The sequence below is a fragment of the Acipenser ruthenus genome, chromosome 24 (genome assembly GCF_902713425.1).
Source record: "Acipenser ruthenus chromosome 24, fAciRut3.2 maternal haplotype, whole genome shotgun sequence".
NCBI lineage: Eukaryota > Metazoa > Chordata > Actinopteri > Acipenseriformes > Acipenseridae > Acipenser > Acipenser ruthenus.
Window position 1 is genome coordinate 21,760,253 of NC_081212.1, and position 9,328 is coordinate 21,769,580.

Sequence of the window (9,328 nt, forward strand, 5' to 3'; positions counted from 1 at the left end):
TCTGAATGATAAGAAGTAAGCAATTCAGCCTTCACTCTAATGAGCTCAGGGACAGCCCCTCTGATATAGGACTGCTATATTGTACCTTTCAAGTATAATAAACCCTATATTCTTATCGGTTTTAGAACAGGCACTGTAGTGAACCATATACATAGGAGTTGATATGACACTAAAATCAATCTAACTTATCACCAAAAATCTAGATCAAGGATATGCTTGGATTTATTTTTTCCTTCCTTGGACAATCAAACAAAAATGTATTCATGCCTTGCAATGCATTTAGATTTATCCAAGGTATTTACAAACAGCATTATTAAATATGTGTCTTCAAGGACTGTATTATGATGAAGTAGGCTTGCACTGTTCTTCTTGCTAGAAACTGAAACGGCATATTCCTGCCCTAAAACCTTCTGGGTTTTTTGTTTGTTTCTCTAATCTGTTTGTGTGTGTGTGTAATATATATTGGTGTTGTAAATAGCCGAACACATGTTAAATTTAGAGGTTGAATAGTTCTTCTAATTGGTAGGTCAGCTGTATTTGTCAAATGGTGCTATATTGAGATAGAAGGGCAAACAAATGGGTCGGACTATACAATAGAGTGGTGCTAATGAGTCAAGATAATGTTAAGGTAAAGCAAAGGTCAAATGGGTGGTCTACAAGTGTTACCAAGAGCAAGCACTACCTTTCCATGCATTTTTTACAAGTCTGGAGGAAAATAATCATAAACAACTGAACAGCAAATGATAGCTTAAACACAAAAGAGCAATGGAGTATTACAGTTCAATAAGGCTTTGTAATCATTACCATGCAAGTAATGTTCTACGTGATCGTAGTTAGTAGTTGCTGGTGACATTTGATGAACTGAGCTGTCAGTAGAAAAGATGAAAAACTAAAGCTAAATGTCAACCCCCCCATGCTGCCCCCTCCCTGCCGAGTGACAGTTTGCAATTCACTCATTCTATTTCTTTCTTTAAAGACTCAAATCTTCTAGTTAATGCCACTGCCTGCAGGTTTAATATATTACTAGGTGCGGGAGAACAGGGTCAATGTGACTTTACTGTCAGCATTCATCCATCAAAATCCATTGTGCAGAAAGCACACTTTTACCATCACCTCTGGTGACCTCTTATAATTTCCTTAATTAAGCCTCAGAAAGGATTGTGCTCAAGTAAGCACCACTTTAATTGGTTTTCAAGTAAAGACAATTGAAACACAGTTTAGGGACTGCCTTTCCAGGAGTATGAGAGAACCAGTGCATGAACTTCCAGCTGTCAGTTCCTCCAGCCTAAACCAAACTTAGTTTACACAACATAGTAGGTGGCATCTATATCAAAGTGAAACTTGTTTGGGTTAAAAAAAGATGATCTAATATCTACAAGTTGGTTTCTTAAATCTAGTCCTTTAACCTTGATGTTGTCTTATAGAACGAGCTTAACATGGGCTTTGACAGCCTCCAGATCATGCAATAAGTGTCATATTTCAGCAATGGACAGCTTTAGATTTTAAGATAAACAAGTGTTGGTTTTGTGGGTGCAGAATATTTTTCTGGTTCAAAAACAGCAAATTTATTACAACAGTATTTGAACAGTATTTCCTATTAAAGAGTTTTTCTCTGCTGTAAACCTGGACCATGTTTATAGACACCAGCTGAGTAACAAGCAATAAAACTGTGAATGTGTATCGCAATACCAGCACTTGTAAACAGATTGTTTTACTGAAGAGGGATAGTCATTAGAAATACTGGTCTGAACTGTATTTCAGCATTCTCATAAAAGGTACATTAATTTAGGCATCTATATAAATGCTCCTTAAATATGTTTGGTATTATAAGAAAGAAAAAAATGAAAGATGAACTCATATTAAAGTATTTTTTACCTCAATTAAAATATGCCAGTCAGATTAATTACCAAATGAATGTAATAATTAATTTGTACTAATTAACCAGGTTTGTTTAGACGGAATGTAGATATCCTAAGGTCAAAGAGATGGATGACAGATTAGTCTTGTAATTATAAATAAGTCTGAGAAATAACACAAGCTCATTTTTCATTTTGCAAACCACATAATTGGAATACTAAATCAAAAAGCACTGAGTGTTATTGTGATAAGAATATTCGATATTCTAAGAGCCCTTTTTATTTCTGATACGCATACTTATTATTTGCATTTTTAAATTAGGCTGACTTTAGATACAAGGAGCTAATTATAGGATTGTTGATTTTATTGAGCCCTCTGACCGGTGGCAAAGCCGACCGGAATCTCTGTAATTATACAGCAGTCAGAAATAAGAATGTTACCGAGATCCTCTTGAGATACTCCACCTTGAATGATCAGAAGGGAGTAATGACATCAATTACTGTTTCTCTTTATGTTATAGTTGCTGCATGTTAAACACTCTGTGTCAGGCGGGTATTGATAATGTGTTATTCCACTGCCCTTCACTTGGGTATTCTTGGGATTCGAATCAATCAGTGCCCCATCACTGTCTTTACAATGCTCCTTGTAAGCCAATAATGCATGTAGGAAAAGCATGTCCCCTTTAAAGGATGGCATGCTAGCTCTAACTCACACTGGTCTCCTAGTGGCGGCTGTGCCAGCCAATGCCCCCACCCACCTGTCCCGTCCCGTCCTGTCCCGTCCATCACATATATAATAAGGTTTAAGTATTGATCTAAATGTCATACCCAATATAGAATAAAATTATATTTGGGAATTATTAAAGTAGGGATTAAGATTTTCATAGCTTTTTAATCCAAATGACTTTTTCTCTCGTACCATAATATAACTTGAAGGGAAGTATATATGCATTATATTATTATATAGTGGTAGTAGTCAAAAATGAATGAATAGCATTAACTCAATGTGTAGCTGCGGCTGATGTTATTTATTATGGTGGGCTTGGCATTTACCAACAGCTGTTAAATATTTACATTTTTTTCCCCAAGCATAATTACCTCAGGATAATTAGGAACATGACCTTTGTGAGCATTTGAAAAATCACGGCCATATAACATTATGACTTTATGCTTGCCTTAACACAGCATGACTTTTATTGAGGGATGGCTGTTAAAGAATTACAAAACATTTGTTGAGACTAAGTTATAAATTGCAGTGATCTATTAGTACATTTAAAAAAAATGATTATGTGAAGTGGTGTTTAATTTACAGTAAGTAGTCTTCAAGCATTGTGGCATGCATTTTTTGGTTATCGGATAAAACACAGTACTATCAAGTCATTGGAAAAGTAAGATTGGTACCATTAAATACTATCAGATTGTTCCTTGTTCAGACTGCCAATTAATTTTTGTTTGACTTTAAATTTTCTGGTGCCTGGTCAGGTTAACTGACCAAAATTACCTAAAATGCTGCTTTAATTGATTGCTATCACAGACTATATTTGCTTAACAGGGAATAAATGGGGTTTTAAAAATGTAAATAACACCTCGAAGAACAAGTCGCCCTCTATAAGAGCCTCCTAGTGCCTTCCATCACAAACCATTCCCGATTTGCCTTTATGTACGTATGGGCAAGAAGGATGGCCGTGAGGTCAAGGCAGACAGCCAGTGACTTATGGTGTCTGGATGTTTTTTCCACAGTGATTCCTTTGGGCACTCAAGTTCAGAAATACTGGAAGAAATGTGGAAAGATGCATGGTACAGATTAAAAGGGCAGTGTAACCTCTCTGGATCTCTGTTGTTTTTGTATTAATACCATGCCATGAGGAAATGACTGTGATATAAATATATCCATGACTATTCATGGGTACAGAGAAAAGTGTTCAATAACAGGGAGAACTTTCTCTCTCGCTCTTTTTCTAATGATGCAATATTTCAAGTTTGAATTTAATATCCAGAATGCACTCTCTGTTACCCCAGAGCTCAATTCATACTGTATGGCCCAAACCTTATAAGCTCACTCACTCACTCACACAGTCTCTATGCTTCTACTTTTTATATGAGATTCTTTAACCTGATACAATATTACTCTTCCATTTGATGGTATAAAGTGTGCCAATGGGGGGTATGTTTAAACCATTCACTAGATACGCACATTAAAAGCTTTGAATGGGGTTGTCTTTTAAGTCCCACTGCTTCTATCCTAAATCGGTCTAATTCCAGCTATGTCAGAAATAGCAGAATAAAGCTGCACTTTTTCTTTCTAATTTTCATCCTTTTTTAAGTCACTGATAAAGATTATACATTTTCTAAGGTCAGAGGAAAGGTTGGCCTCTTTAATCTTCTCTGACACAATCATTACTGTGTGCTCCTGAATGTTTTTCATGAATACCAATACCTTCCACTCCATTGACTGTGCTTTTATGTAAATGAATTATTTCAGTATGCACCTCATACTGGCATTTGATAGATACTTAGGAAAGGATGCATCCTCCTAGGTACATTTCATTTGAAGTTAAGTAATGAAAACCTGTATTGAAATAAATGATATTATTGTAAAACATGAACATGTGCAATATTTAAATTACATTTAAAATATCTCATATGTAGGGCTATTTCCCTGTAGTTAGCTAACACTACAAATATGTTGCAAGTATAAGACAGGAAGCCCCAGCATAACAGTATACTCACATTGTGTAAATGCAGCATCATATCACTGAGATCTTGTCTCATCACAGTTTGATTTTTCAGGCTTTAGTTGATACCCATTCGTTAGTGATGTCAATTTAGTGTGAACTGCCTTATTAACTGGTTCTCTCAGCTAAAGGAACCTGGCAGTACCCAGGTTATTGTACATCAGTGTTCATACACCACTTACATGTTAAAGGCAATCTTCATGTTGGGGACAATTATTTCATAGAAATCACATTTCCATCAATACCTACTGGACTCCACAAACCACTTGCATATTCAGTGAAGCAAATTGTATTTAATTTTTTTTTTTTTTTGCATGCTACGTTGGTTGTTGGCAAGAATAAAACTGAAGTTACCAACTGATGCACTGTATCTAGCTGTATAATATTTTGCAGTATTGTCTAAGAGGAAAAGAATTGCAGTTGTTTGTCGATAACGTCTTGGATAATTGAACACGATCCCTGAACATTCTGTAATGTGAGCAAACAAAATAAATAATAAAGAAGAACAAGTTGCACCATCATTAATGAAAACACCCAGCTCCTTTTGCGCTAGCACTGCGCCATCTATTATTAAACAGCAACTGGCCAGTAAATTTAAAATGTTGACACAATCCATTGATTTACAATCTCAGTGCTTTGGCTTGGATTATGACTTTTCTTTTTTTAACACCGTAGATTAATAGGCCCACTACCCATGAAAGAATTCAAATGTTCTTTGTGGATCTTTGCATATTAGATCCATCTCCTGAAGTTTAATCGACAGGCCTATCACATTTTAATAGAACTATATGACTAGCATTTTGTTATTGCAATTTTAATTTAAAAGAACGCTATGCTGCCTCTCCAAATGATAGCGTGTTAATGTGTTGGGATTATTCTGAATCTTTCCATTCAGGCAGCAAATTAACAAGAGCTAGAATTAAAACTCTGCCGAGTCAGCCTCATTTAAGAAGATTCAGGACTATCAATAATTGAGTGTGCTGCGACCCATGACATCTGTTATTTATGAGCCAAAATGACAGTTTTAATTTGATTCTTCATTTGCTAGCTGTATGGTATGAAGTCCTAATGTTTTTTGGGTAGACTCTGCTAAAATGCAGTGATAGGATTTGTTTGCAATCGCAAAATATTTTGTGTTCCGTTTTTTCTTTCAATATTCTGCTTGGGTCAGAACTCACATCAACATTTAAAAAGGATTTTAGTGAATCAGATGAATTTTTTTCCCCACTTTGCTAGTCTAACCAGAAAACTATTGACCGCTTCCATTTTAATGTACCCTGACATGCTAAGGTTTAATCTACCATAAAACTTGTTCAATTGCAGAGCAAGTAGTCACGCTGAGAAAAATGGTACCAAATGCAGATACTGTACAACTTATCTTTCTTTGTGCCAGATGTTTCGGTTAGAAAAAAAAACAGTTAGAAAGCATAACACAGATTTAGTATTCTGATCACCACAGAGGGGCTTTATTCCAGTCATATACAATCTATTTAAAATGCTGCTGTCATGTCTTTTTTTTTATTTTTTTTTATCATGATCACTTCCCTCACATCTGTTTGTAATATATTCTCCTCAGTTTGGTAGATTCTGGATTCAGCTGTCATCTTGGCTGTTCTATCTACACAAATGTTTAATAGTTATTTTCCCTTAAAACTATGTTTTGTTGTATTTGAAATATTTACATATGCTGAATTATTGTAATAATAATAATAATAAAAAAACAAGTGGATGACCCAATAAAAGGGATACCAGTAATCATTTCAATATAACAATTTTTGCAATGTTTCTGCTAATTGAAATGGTCGCTAAATATGCACTTCTGTTACAGAATAAAACAGTCTTGTCCTTCATCTCTAAAACGTATAGCCCCTAATTTTTAAGTGAAAAATAGGTTACACTGGGTTTACAGTATCACCCAAGCTTAGAGAATGTAGCCTCATTTGACAAGCGGTGTTGCTCAACATTATTGATAATAGCCTTATACAAGCTTTCTGAACGTGTGGTTTTAGTGAGTACAACCTGGATGTCTCAGTCCATGCACATTGCAGCCTAACCCCCTGTGAATTTATCGGTGTGGTGCCGCCTATGGTAGGCAGCTGTATCATCTGTGAGCTCAGTGTGGTTAATTAAATAAAGACATACAATAATGGAATACTGCTTTTATTCAATTTCCACATACTGATATTTATAGAAGGTAGATTAAAAGTAAATGTACTGATTGGTGTAGTTTTGTATATAATGTTTTGACTATATAATGCCCCCCCACCCCTTCACTTCTCACCCAATCCCAAAAAACAAACCCAATTAGCCTCAAGTGTGCTGTTGTGCACGTCTTTTCTTTTTGTATTATCTTAAGTGTTTACAGTTTGTTGTGTGTCACTCTTCAGTATTCCTAGCTCTTGAGTTTTTGTTCTTTAAGTCTTTCCTGACAGATTACAGAATATTATGGATGAGGTGAATTTAAGGTGCCTCTGTATTTTTGATCACAGCAAGATCTTGAAGTCGGGTGACCACTTTGCACTTGCGTTGTGGAAAACTGTTCCCCTATCAAAGATGGCAGGTGGAAACACCCGATGGGAAATGAGGACTACCACCAGGGGTCCTTCACATCCCGTAGCGGACACCTCTGTGCTTAACTACTTTCTATGGCACTGTTAGTTTTAATGAAGGGTCTCATCATGGAGGTACAGTATTGGGACTTGAAACCTCTTGATAGACAACACCTAAAAATCTGTTTTTAATTTTATTTTTTGTTTCTTTTTGTTTTGCTTTTTACCAGCAGCAGTGATTTCTAACACCCTGTATGTAGATGATATGAAGTAAACATGGATATATAACCAGAATGTATTAGTTGCTTAGAATATTGGGAGTTTATGGATTATCGGATGGCTGCAGTTCAGTTTTAGAACATGGTATATCTAGGATTTGAAAATACAGGTGAATTTGGTGATCTACAATTTTTAAAAAAAAAATTTTTATATCTGTCCATCTCTAGATCCAAAGACCTGTAAAATAGTCTTTAAAGACAAGCACTATGACCCAGCAGAAATTAGTCAGGTTTTACCATGCTCAACTGTGGGGCCTTAAGCTAGTAGACACATTCTTAGCATTATTTAAATTATTCCAGCTGTTTATTGTAAAATTCTTTTCATATTTTTGTTGTTAACTTTAGGGTTCCACTGGGCTCTAATATTTTATTGCCAGTGAGGGAGAAGGGAAATGGATACCTGCAAACAGGAAATGTAAGTGAGGCAGAAAGTAAAACAAAAAGCAGGAAACACCTTCACAGAGAAACCACTATTATTATTATTATTATTATTATTATTAGTAGTAGTAGTAGTCGTAGTAGTAGTAGTAGGCTTTTTTTTTACCATCCAAAAGAGATATTTATTAGCACTGAAATATAAACTACAGTACAGTGGTTAACAGTAGCGGCACAGTTGCAGGGTGTTGTGTCTTCTCCAGCAAGCGTGGTGACGCAGCGATAGCCACCGATGGTAAGGTGGAAGTTGTGGCCCTTGCCCAGACCACAGCTCTTCTTGCCGGCTGACGTAAGCCCACGCATCTCTCTGTGCTTGTGGACAGGCTTCGTGAGCCATTGGATATCAGGATTGCGTCTGGTGGCCTTGTGGAATGGGTCAATGAGGATCACCTCAAAGAACTTGTATGTGGCGTCTTCACCCACCCAGCATGAGTTCAGTACTCTGAGGCCACCATAGTGACGGCCAGCACGCTCCTCAGCCACAGACTGCAGACTGCGGGCAAACTTGATCTCATTGAATCCCATGGTTCACAAGTTTACAGTAGATGGCACCCTTGGGGACGTGGCGTTTGCAAGCACCATGACGAACACACACACGATAGATGACGTAACCTTGCTTTGCTTTGTATCCTAGTCTGCGAGCCTTGTCGAGTCTGGTGGGTCTAAGAGCTCGGTGGAGGCCCGAGCTCCTGCATGTACTCGTATGCTCCCATGTTTGTTTACATGATAGTAGTAGTAATAGTATTATTATGTTTGAATATTAGTATGGGTTGGAGGTGTTTCCAAATGAACAGTCAGATAAAGCTTTGAAGTAAAACAAAGAAAATCTCCAGATAAAGATGACTGGAATGTGTGGCAGTGAGATTCAACTCATCTAAAAAAGATTTATCAAGCAGATCTTAATATTTCTATACTTGGCAAAGGAATAATATTGCAATGTAAGAGAAGCATAAAAAGTTACTTGAACTGAACAGTTAAGTGTATGCAGCAAGAAGAGAATTATGTTTTATGCCAAAACATACTGTAGTAAATTAGAACCTGAAGTTCCATCTCAGCAAATAATTAGTATATTCACACTTGCAGCTGTTTTAAATTAGGTTTGAAAAAAAAACACACACTCACACACACACACACACACACACACTCACACAAAAACCCAATAAAAAGATTCCACACCTACTTCCTGCTGAACAAGGTCATGCATGGTTCTGCTCTGCCCTTTACTGAGTTGTGTTCAAGTTGGGTTTTTGAAAATTAACACTTGCAACACTGACAGCAGACTCTGGTGGTAAGAGCTGAGCACTTCAAACTCAGTACATTCATTCACATTTTAAATGCGGTAATTAAAAGACAGAAACTAAATGACCCTGACCTGCTTCTGTTTTCACAATACAGTGAAGTCTTTCTAAGCCTGGCTAGTGGATTTTATTTATTTGCTTATCTTGTTGGCGGGGGAGCGGGTGCTGGTGTGGACC

General features: G+C 36.6%; 1 pseudogene; it reads right to left on the minus strand.

Moving 5' to 3' along the window:
• Positions 1 to 8,013: 8,013 nt before the first annotated feature.
• Positions 8,014 to 9,057, minus strand: LOC131700637 (large ribosomal subunit protein eL15-like; annotated as a pseudogene).
• Positions 9,058 to 9,328: the final 271 nt, after the last annotated feature.